Source organism: Peromyscus californicus, unplaced genomic scaffold (genome assembly GCF_007827085.1).
Source record: "Peromyscus californicus insignis strain IS unplaced genomic scaffold, ASM782708v3 Scaffold_16__1_contigs__length_79575227, whole genome shotgun sequence".
NCBI classification, from domain to species: Eukaryota; Metazoa; Chordata; class Mammalia; order Rodentia; family Cricetidae; genus Peromyscus; species Peromyscus californicus.
In genome coordinates, this window is record NW_026294458.1 from 76436373 (window position 1) to 76446624 (window position 10252).

A 10252-nucleotide genomic window follows, 5' to 3' on the forward strand; every position below is an offset into this window, starting at 1 on the left:
CAGAGACTTTCCAGAGGGAAGGCATGAAGCAAAGACTGCCTGGGAGACTGAGGAATAGCTAGCTATAGCAGTGATTCTGAACCTGTGGGTCACAACTCCTTTCGCAAACCTCTGTCTCCAAAAAAATTCACATTATGACTCACAACAGTAGCAAAATTACAAAGTAGCAATGAAAATGATTTTATGGTTGGGGGTCACCACAACGTGAGGAACTGTACTAAAGGGTTGCAGCACTGGGAAGGTTGGGAATCATCGATTGGTAGGAAGCCTGTTTCCAGTTAGCAGGATCCTTAAGGGGGCAGTGTGAACAGCTCTCAGTCTCAGCAAAGTGCACACTGTACAATTATTTCATCACAAGCTGAGAGCCAGCAGCTCAGAGTCTGGCATGAACCAACATCTGAAATACCTTTTCCCTTAATCCCCTTCATCTGAGAATAAACTCTCTCAATGAAAGTCTCAAGAGGAAGTTACAAAGAATTTGTTTTTCCAGTTCCTTTGAACAATCTTTCCTAAAATAAGGGGTCATCCATCCTGGCATCTTCCACACAATCCTTCAGTCAAATATGTCGTCAACACGGCCATACCACTTCTTCCAGAATGCTCCTTGGAGTCAGCGATGAAGAACAGGCACCTGGTATAACAAGTGGGCACCAGAACACTGGGGTTCCAATTTTCTGGTGCTCTTGACTCTTGGAGTGAATTCAATTTTTAAGCTCTGCCAAGACAGATGTACCCTTGAATGAGGTAGCACAGTCCTACAACAGATTGCTTAAGGAAGATCAAATGCATTTTGCTATTTTGAAAGGCTAGAGCAAATATTTCTGAAACCTTCTCCCAACGCTGCTTGGAACAAGCATCAGTTACTCATTACGGGAGGAAAGAGCCAAGCACACATGATGTGCTCTGTGTCAGGGAAGCGTCCACTGGGGATGGTACACAGAGCCTTTCAGAACCAGATCCTAAGTTGGGCCATCATAGCAGAGCTGAGGATGGGAAATGTTTTTTCCTTCATAATGGCCATGCTGAATCCCATGAGCTGCCCATGGTGTTAGCAGGAACTTCTAACACTATGTAGAAACGAGTATGCAAATAGAATTAAGTAAATAGGAAACTGCTGGGAAAATTAGCAAAGAATTATTGATTTTTCTGAGTATAGAAGTAATACATATGTTCTTTGTAGACACTACAAAAATTGCTCTGCTATGACACCTCTTAACTGCTCTCTGATGAATGTTTTCTTTTTCTATAAAATTATCTCTGCTTTTTTAATACTTTTTTATTTTATGTGCATAAATGTGTGTGTGTGTGTGTGTGTGTGTGTGTGTGTGTGTGTGTGTGCGTGTGCGTGTGTGTGCATCACATGTGCTCAGGTACCTGTGAAGGCCAGAAGAGGGTGTTAGACCCCCTAGAATTAAAGCTACAGGTCGTTGTAAGTTACCCAATGTGTGTGCTGGGTCCTCTGCAAGAGTAGCCGGTGGTCTTAACTGTTGAGCCATCCCTAATTGTGTTTCTATAAAACTCTCATTTAATTTCCATGATTTTTCATTTAATTTAATCATATCCTTGTCTTATAGTATCTAATGGCCAACTGCCTATAACACATATCACTCACCGGTATTTCTTTGAAATCTGGAGTTTTACCTATAACATTTACTTGACTTTTGCAATCAGGCTGAGGGGGTGTTGCTCAGTAATAGAGATTTGCCTACTATCCATAAGCTGCTGGGTCTCATCCTCAAGACTTCAAAAGTATTAAAGTCAAAATAGTTTTAACATTTTGCTGTTTACTCCAGAGTATATCCATATGTTTAAGCATAAAACATAGAGTTTATAGAGATGGAGAGATGGCTTAGCCATTGGAAACACTTGCTGCTCTTCCAGGGGACCCAGGATCAGTTCCTAGCACCCAAGTGACAGCTCACAATTGTGTGTAGTTCTAGTCACAGAAGATGTGACACCCTCTTCTGGCCTCTGTAGGCACCAAGCATGCACATAGTGCACAGATATACAAGCAGGTAAAGCACCCATACCCATAAAATAAAAATGGATACATCTTTAAAGGTATGTTGCCTATAAACATGAAATATAGGTAGATAAATATAGCACACATAAATACAAAAAGAACAAATAGTACATAAAGGATATCAAATATAGTGCAGGCCTATTTCTTCAGAATGAAATCTGGTACTTCCTGCCCTCTTTGAAGATTTACTTTTGTGCCATTTAAATAGCTCTACTCAACACATGTCTAAGAATTCCTTTACCAAATTTGAAATAGCACACTTAAAATACTCGATATGGCTGGAAGAAAATACGCTGTGTCCCACTCCCCATGGTGCACATGCAGAGAGAGAAACGGCATCTATTTAGGGATTTCTTAAATGCAGTCTCAGGAAATGGAAGAAACACTCTCTTCCAAGCCTAGCATTGTTCTGATGAGACCCCTCTTCACTCCACAAAGCATCAATTTCCAGGAAAAGAAAACTCATGGGTCTCAATTTTTCACCTCAAAATTCCATCCCTTAGATCCCAAGCACTGCTTGCCGTCTTGTTGGCCTGTGCAAACAGGAGTCACGGCACAGCAAAGGGAGGCGTGGGGCTGCTTGCCAGAGTCCCCTAGGCTTGCTCCTGCACTGCTCCCGTCCGCTGCTGTATATGCCATGTGTCTAATAAAGCCATGCTTTCTCCCGGCAAAGCTTTCCCAGTGGAACTAAATAGATCAGTATTTCATCACACGGTGTCAAAGCTCTTTGTGTACCACTTGACCCTGACTCATGTCACCACCATAGGGGACCAGCCCCTGCATTCGGCCATCAGAAATAACGATGGACAGAAAGTGGAGACAGCTTTCAGACCCAGAAGGAGTGTGCCCAGCTTAGCTAAGGAGCTATTTAAAGAGACGTCTCTGCCACATGGCTCACCGACGTCTAACACCCAACAGTTAGTTCTTCAATACTTGGTCTTTAGTCCACAGAGGCTACGTCGTTTTCCCCAATGCAGATATCACCAGGGTAAGGCCATGAGTTTTAAGCTGTCATTTTCAACAGTATCTTGTCCATGGGAAATGACCAAGCTGCCCATGACAGTGCCCTGCAGAAAGGAAAAGGAGTAGAAATGGGAAGAGCCCATTTGAGATTTCCAAGGCCCAACCTTTAAGAGCCCGAGTCTACAGATCGGAGAAAGCCCTAGAAATCTCTCCCAGGGCTTTTTGTGGACATTAGGCCACGAGAGCCTGAGCAGATGAGATGCTCACTAATTACTTGGGTAATGGCCTCAAAGAGGCCAGTGGACCTCCATTTGCCCTGCATTGGTCACCTACTGAATGCTTTCTCAAAGAAGGTATAGTAACTTCTTTGCATGAACATAGTACGAAAGAACACAGTCAGGGCCATGCCATGCTGTCCCCCAGCAAGAGGTTTATGTGGCATCCAATAAACCTCTTCCACCCACTGGGAAATCCTGTTTTCATTGGTGCTCCTGACCCTCAGCGTGGTCTGGATGGAGCGGTTTCTAACAGCAGGTGGAAGCTGTCATCAGCCACAGCACACAGCCCCCACTGTTCATTGTCTGGCACCGCTGGGATCCAGGATGGAGCCTTCAATGACTGGCAAATACAGTCTGACAGTTCTGTTGACCAGGATTCTAAGATGGACAGGGATTGGGGGGTGTTCTTCTATAACCTGCTCCTCACCTGGCTCTCGACAGCCTCGGGCATTCTTTGGCTTGTAAGTGGCCATCTCCTTCTTCTGTCTTCACATCTTCCCCATGTGCCTATTGCTATGTCTACATTTCTGCTACTTATGAAAACCAATCATGTTGGATTTGAGCTAAAGTTGGTAATTTTCCATCTATTTCTAGATAAACTCCTATTTCCATGAACTGGGGGTTATGACTTCACCACCTTTTGCGGGGGGGGGGGGGTACACAGTTTGGACCATGCTGCCTCCCCAGGTGTCCCCCTAGACTGATTACAGCTATGCCACTCTGTGTGCTTGGCCCTAAGCCTGCGGTTCCTCTTGGCTCTCCAGTCACTGAGTCCAGCCACTGCTAGACTTGCCTCTAGATCTTGCTGAATGGGTGAAAATTCAAACACCGAATGTTCACATCCAGCCATCAACCTCAGGATGCTCTTTCCAGATTGCCCTCTGCACCGCTGCCTTAGCGGACTTCCCCAGACACTTCTAGGCCCCGAGTCTCCTGGTCACCTGGGGAGGTGGAGTTGCTCACAGCCACCGGGGACACTTGGACAGGTTTGGGCAGAAAGGGCTAATGTACCAGAGATTAGGTTTAGCAACCTCATACCAAAATCTGTAATTACTATTGTTGGCCAAACATTGGGAAACCTTGCACCACATCAGTGGGTTAGGTGTATACTCCAGAGGTCACAGTGAAACCTGATGCTCTCTCCACTGGAAATATCCCAGGCTTTACTGGAAAGATCCGTTCTTGGGAACAACCAAATATTCATTTGTTATCATTGTTTCCAGTCATAAACAAACATCCTAATTCTTGGGCTCATTTGAATTTTTTATTTATAATGATTGTTCTATTTAAACATCTATTATCTACGGCTGCATAACAAATTACCCAAAACACAGGAACAAAAAACACAAATTTTCATTATTTCACTGGTGCTGTGGTGAGGAGGCTTCAGTTGGACATTGGCCAGGATTGCAGACATCTATCAAGTGGAAATAGGAAGGAGACGTCAGCTACTCTCTTCCTGGATCTTTCCCTGGGGTTGTTTGGTTGTCTTCTCTATGATACGGGTGGCTTCTTCCATAGCTAGTGATCCATAGCTAACATAAGGATAGCTTCAATGCATTTTCCATCTTAACCTTGGAAGCTGTGCTCCGTTATTTCTGCAAATAAATGGACTCAAAGGGATAAGGAGATGCGAGCAGACAGTGTAAATGCCAGAGTGTGAGGGGTGGCTTCCTCATATGATAAAAATCAGATGGTTCTAATTAAAAAATTACCAAGTTTTCAGAAAACTGGCAACTCCATATGATTTTACCAGGAAAGAAAGAGAATAGGAATGATTTCCATGAAACTAGTAAAGGAACCCACCTCACAAAAGCAAGGGTCACAAAACACAACCAAGCCTTCAAGAAACATGCCACCCATGGAACTTCAGAAAGTCCCCACCCCTCATCACCATTATGCCCAGATTGTGGGGACCCCCAAAAGACCACCTTGGAGACCGAATCCCGTATGTAAAAGCAAAGAGCCTTTTATTATCTTCAAGCCCCCGGGCTTGGTTTCCCTGTCTCTCCGACACAGCAGTGAAAGCAGAGAGCCCTGAGCTCAGGTGAGGTGGATTTTTTTATCAGAGCAGAGGTTGGGGTGAGGGGATTTCCAGGGTTCAGGACCTTTATTGGATGACATTTGTCTAGGGGTTAGGGAATGTCAGGTATTTGCCCCTAGATGCAGGCCCCACTAGGTGGGGTCAGCTTATGGCTCTTCCTGGGTCCAGGTGGTGCTTGCCAGAAGCTGTGTCTGGGCCTCTAAGCCTGTCATGGCAGCTGTGTGGTCAAGCTGTTTTGGGCCCCCCCACAATCACATGCCCTGAGCCTAAAGACTCAAAACAGGTGATCCAATTCATCTCAGGGTTTGTAAAAACAGCTTGCCAACAAAGGAGTTCCTGGACATGGTGAAACCAGATAAAAACTGATTCTCGGACCCTGCACAGTGTGTTCTCCTGTGCTCTTGGATACTGAGCCCGGCCACAGGGTCTAAGATGTCAATTTCTCAGACCAGTAAAGGATTGCTGTAGCCACTCTGAGGTTGAACTGACTCTATTCTTTCATTCTTCTACACTGACTTCTTACATTTGGTGCCAGAACTCAGGAAGGGCTTTCTGGTGTGTCTGCCTGGACCCAGCCCCTTCCTTAACCAGACACCTTTATTTCTTACAGCTAGAACAGTCTAATACTCACTCTAACATGTATTAAGCCTGGCTGTAAAGTTACAGAAATTTAAAATGCATGCTATTTCAGCAGAGCCAATTCAGTCAACTAAAAAGCTCCTATTGGAGGACCTGGGAAGCTGGTCATTTGCTTAGATATTTGGTACATTGTAAAGCAAATGGCATCTTGAATTGGTAATAAAAGGATAAAATGCCCAATAAATGCACTAAAAACATTTCATTTTCCAAGTAGAAAAAAGTAAAAGTGTAATTCTTGCTCTGTACCATCAAAAATGAATTCCAGATGGATTAGATTTAAATGTATAAAACCAATTTTAAAGTATTAAAGGAACCTATAGAATAATTTATGTATGAGATTGGGGTAGAAACAAAAGCTTAAACCAGAATGTAAAATTATAAATTGTAAGAGAATCTTTGGCAAGGGGACTTATGCATGGAAGAACACCCTGTGAGAAAAAAGATGACAGAAAATTCCAGGAATGACTACTCATGACAGGGGTGTTTACAGTGTGTAATAGGGATGGACTAAGGTATATACAAGCATCCAGAGTCACCACAAATTGACTAAAAGGACCCAAACACCAAATAGACTACTCAGAGAGCAGTTTACCACCACAACATAGAAGCAACCTGAAACCAGGTAACAGAAAAAATACTATTTTTATCCCCTATTCTACAAATTACCAAGTAACAATTTTGCTGAATTTTCCTTATTTACCATTGAATTTACTTTTTTCAAGTATTCAGTTCTGTATTTGGTATACTCTCAGAGATATGTAAACACCATTGATTGAAGAATATTTTTGTCATTGTCTCACAGAACACCCATATCCATTGGCCATCTCTATTTCTCCCTACCCACCACCCACAGAAAAACCTAATCAACTTCTTGTTCTTATAAGCTGTCATATTCTGAACATCTCATATAAATGGAATCATCACATGAGGACTTTTGTGACAGGCTTATTTCATTTAACACAATGTCTTCAAGGTTTGCCCACATTGTGACCTATAGTCACACTTGGTTGCCTTTTAAGACTAAATAATATTTTGTTTGGGTATACCTTTATTTATTCACCCAACCATTGGTGAGTAAGCATTTAGGTTGTTTTCACCTTTGACCATTAGAAATAATTCTTCTATGATCAGTCCAGGACATCTTCCATGGTATGGTGTCACCACAATGAAGATGTGTTCTCCTAAATAATCTAGGAGAGATAATCATGGACTTGCCTAGAGATTTATTTATCTAGTAAATTCTCATGGATGTGCTCATAGTCTGGTCTCCTTCTTGATCCTAGAGTTGGCAATATTTTTTTTTAATTTAAGAAAAATTTCCACTCATTCTACATATCAACCACAGATAACCTCTCATGCCTCCTCCCGCTCCCCCAAAGCCTCCCCTCCCCAACTCACCCTTCATCCCCTCCTCCAAAAGGGTAAGGGCTCCTATGAGGAGTCAGCAAAGCCTGGTACATTTAGTTGAGGCAGTATCAAGCCTCCCCACCACATCAAGGCTGAGAAAGGCATTACACCATAGGTAATGGGCTCCAGAAAGCCAGCTCATGCACCAGGGATAGATCCTGATCCCACTGTCAGGGACCCCTCAAACAGACCAAACTACACAACTGCCTCCCATATACAGAGGGCCTAGTCTGGTCCCATGCAGCTGTTGGTCTGAAGTTCATGAGTTCCTATGAGCTTGGCTGAGTGACATTATGGGGTTAGAGAGAAACCTGGTGTTAGGGAAATTCCCGGGAATCCACAGGGATGACCCCAGCTTAGACTATTAGCTATAGTAAAGAGGGTGCCTGAACTGGCCTACTCCGGTAATCAGATTGGTGACTACCTTAACTGTCATCATAGAGCCTTCAACCAGTGACTGATGGAAACAGATACAGAGATCCACAGCCAAGCACCAGGCTGAATTCCGGGTGCCCAGTCGAAGAGAGGGAAGAGAGATTATATGAGCAAGGTGGGGTCAAGATCATGATGGGGACATTTACAGAGACAAATGACATGTGTTTTTATTTCTTTGGAGTATGCCATTAAAGTTGGTGGTATTTACCAAAGTAGTTTGAACATTTTACTGTCCCATTAATTTCTCCAAAGATCCACCATCATATGGGTTGGTGTCTGCTTTTTGGTAACAGTCATTCCACAAAGCAAATGGGTTCATACTGCAGTTTGAATTTCTGATTTCCTAGTAACCAAGGATGTGGTGGAGGTGAATGGCCTTGTGTATGTCTACTTGTGAGAAATGTCTATTTGAATTCTTAATTTTAAAAACCAGGCTATATTTGTTGAACAGAAAGATCTCTTTATACATTTTGGAAAACAAAGCAGCATCTTTGAGATGTAAGTGATGAGATAATTGAGATACTAATGTTTCCTCAAACCCACAAGATGGGAGATGAGAAAACTCTTTGGGCGGCACATGGAGAAATGACTCACTCCAAGTCTCTCTGGAGTGTGCCCATCAGTTCTCACACAGAGCAACTTGTCGATACAGCTGCAGGTCATGATCAGAGTTCTCGGTATTTTTCCTTTCTTAGTAGCTTATTCTTTCAATTTTCTCTTTCTCTCACCAGATTAATTTTCATCTGTAAGTCCTTTCCTCCATAAATTTTCTCATAATTTACAGTTTTCACGTCATATTTTAAAAGCCAGCTTCTATCCTCATGACAAATGTTATTCTTTATGTTATCCCTACAGCTTCAAATTTTCTTTTACACATTTCTTCTTTTAAATATTTATTTTTTTATTTATATGTATGTGTATATTTGTCCTTTTGTCTTGTATGTGCATGTATGTGCAGGTGCCCATGGAGACCAGAAGAGGGCACCAGATTCCCCTGGAGTTATAGGAGACTAGAATATCTGTTGTGTGTGTTGGGAACTGAGTGCAGAAACAGTGCTTCATCTTAATTGCTGAACCAGCTCTCCAGTGTTCTGTTTCATATACATAAGGAGACCACATCAGGTCTCTGTAGCTCTGTCCACCAAAACTCCAAACTGGAAATAATCCCAAGGCCTGTCAATAGCAGAACGGAACTCAGCCATGCTGCTGTCATGCCCGCTGGCCAGAGGAGGTGCAGAGGTAGAATGCAGAGCCTGCCTGCCCACTCCACCTTGGCACCCACAAAGGTGCCCTGAGTGACAGAAAGAGCATTCTGTTGAAGAGGGGAAGTTCTTTGATGTGAGATACGCAGCTATCTTAACATTAAGGGAGCCTGTGACAGCTGGATTTCCCACTCACTGGTGAGCAATGTTGAGCTCAGAGGATGTGTGTTACAAACTGAGATTATTGCCCATTACTTTGGATCATGGTTTTATGGTTCTGCTTTGGATTGATGGAGCTCTTCCTGGAAGAAAGTGATGCATGTCCTTTACCAGCAGCTGCCTCACCAAGCTGTGTCTTCTCATTTAACTCTGGGATTTTCCCTTCTGACTCAGGTCTCTCCTGGAGCACCAACATCGGCCAGTGCGTTCCTCTGTTCCCCTCCTCTCTTTGAGTCGGGGAGTTTTGGAGAAACCACAAACCTTTTGATGCTCCTGCTAATCAACTTTTGCATCTTCCAATCAGTGGGGTTCACTAAGCGTCATAATAACGAAGTTACCAAAAAACTAAACTCATATTAAACATTCTTGTTTGAGTTTCCATGTAATTTTTTTTTTCCTTTGCAGGAACATTCATGGTATTTATTTGATCACCAAGCCAACTTAGGTTAAAAAAATGCATTTTATTATTCTTCTCAAAACACTTCCTGTTTAGGACTGCTGCATTAATTGTATGGAGATCAAACTTGACACAGGGGACCCTTGGTGCCTTTGGAGTACCAGGATACCCGTGCGGACCAAGACACTCAGGTCTATATGAAGCAACACAATGGTTGCGTATAACCTGCAGACATCCTTCTATATACTTAATCATTCCTGAATTACAGATAATACTCAGTACAACACTAATGATGTATAAATGGTAATTACCTTGCATTGTTTATGGTATAATAACAAGAAACATCTCTACACATTTAGATCAGACAGAATTTTTAAGAGAGAGAGAGAGAGAGAGAGAGAGAGAGCACCTTGCTTATGCCTTGAATAAACATCTGTATAATAATTAGTTGTTGTAGCCCAGGGCTCCTGGCCAATCAGAGAAAAACACTCCAAAAACACTTCTTTCTAGGGAAATGTAACAATGTAATTAATTGATTTCATGGCTGGGCCTGAGCTCAGGCCAAAGGTCCCCACTAAGTCCTTAAGGACAGTTTCTCTGGGATTCCTGCTTTGACGGTGATGCTCTGAAGTTACCTCAGCTTCT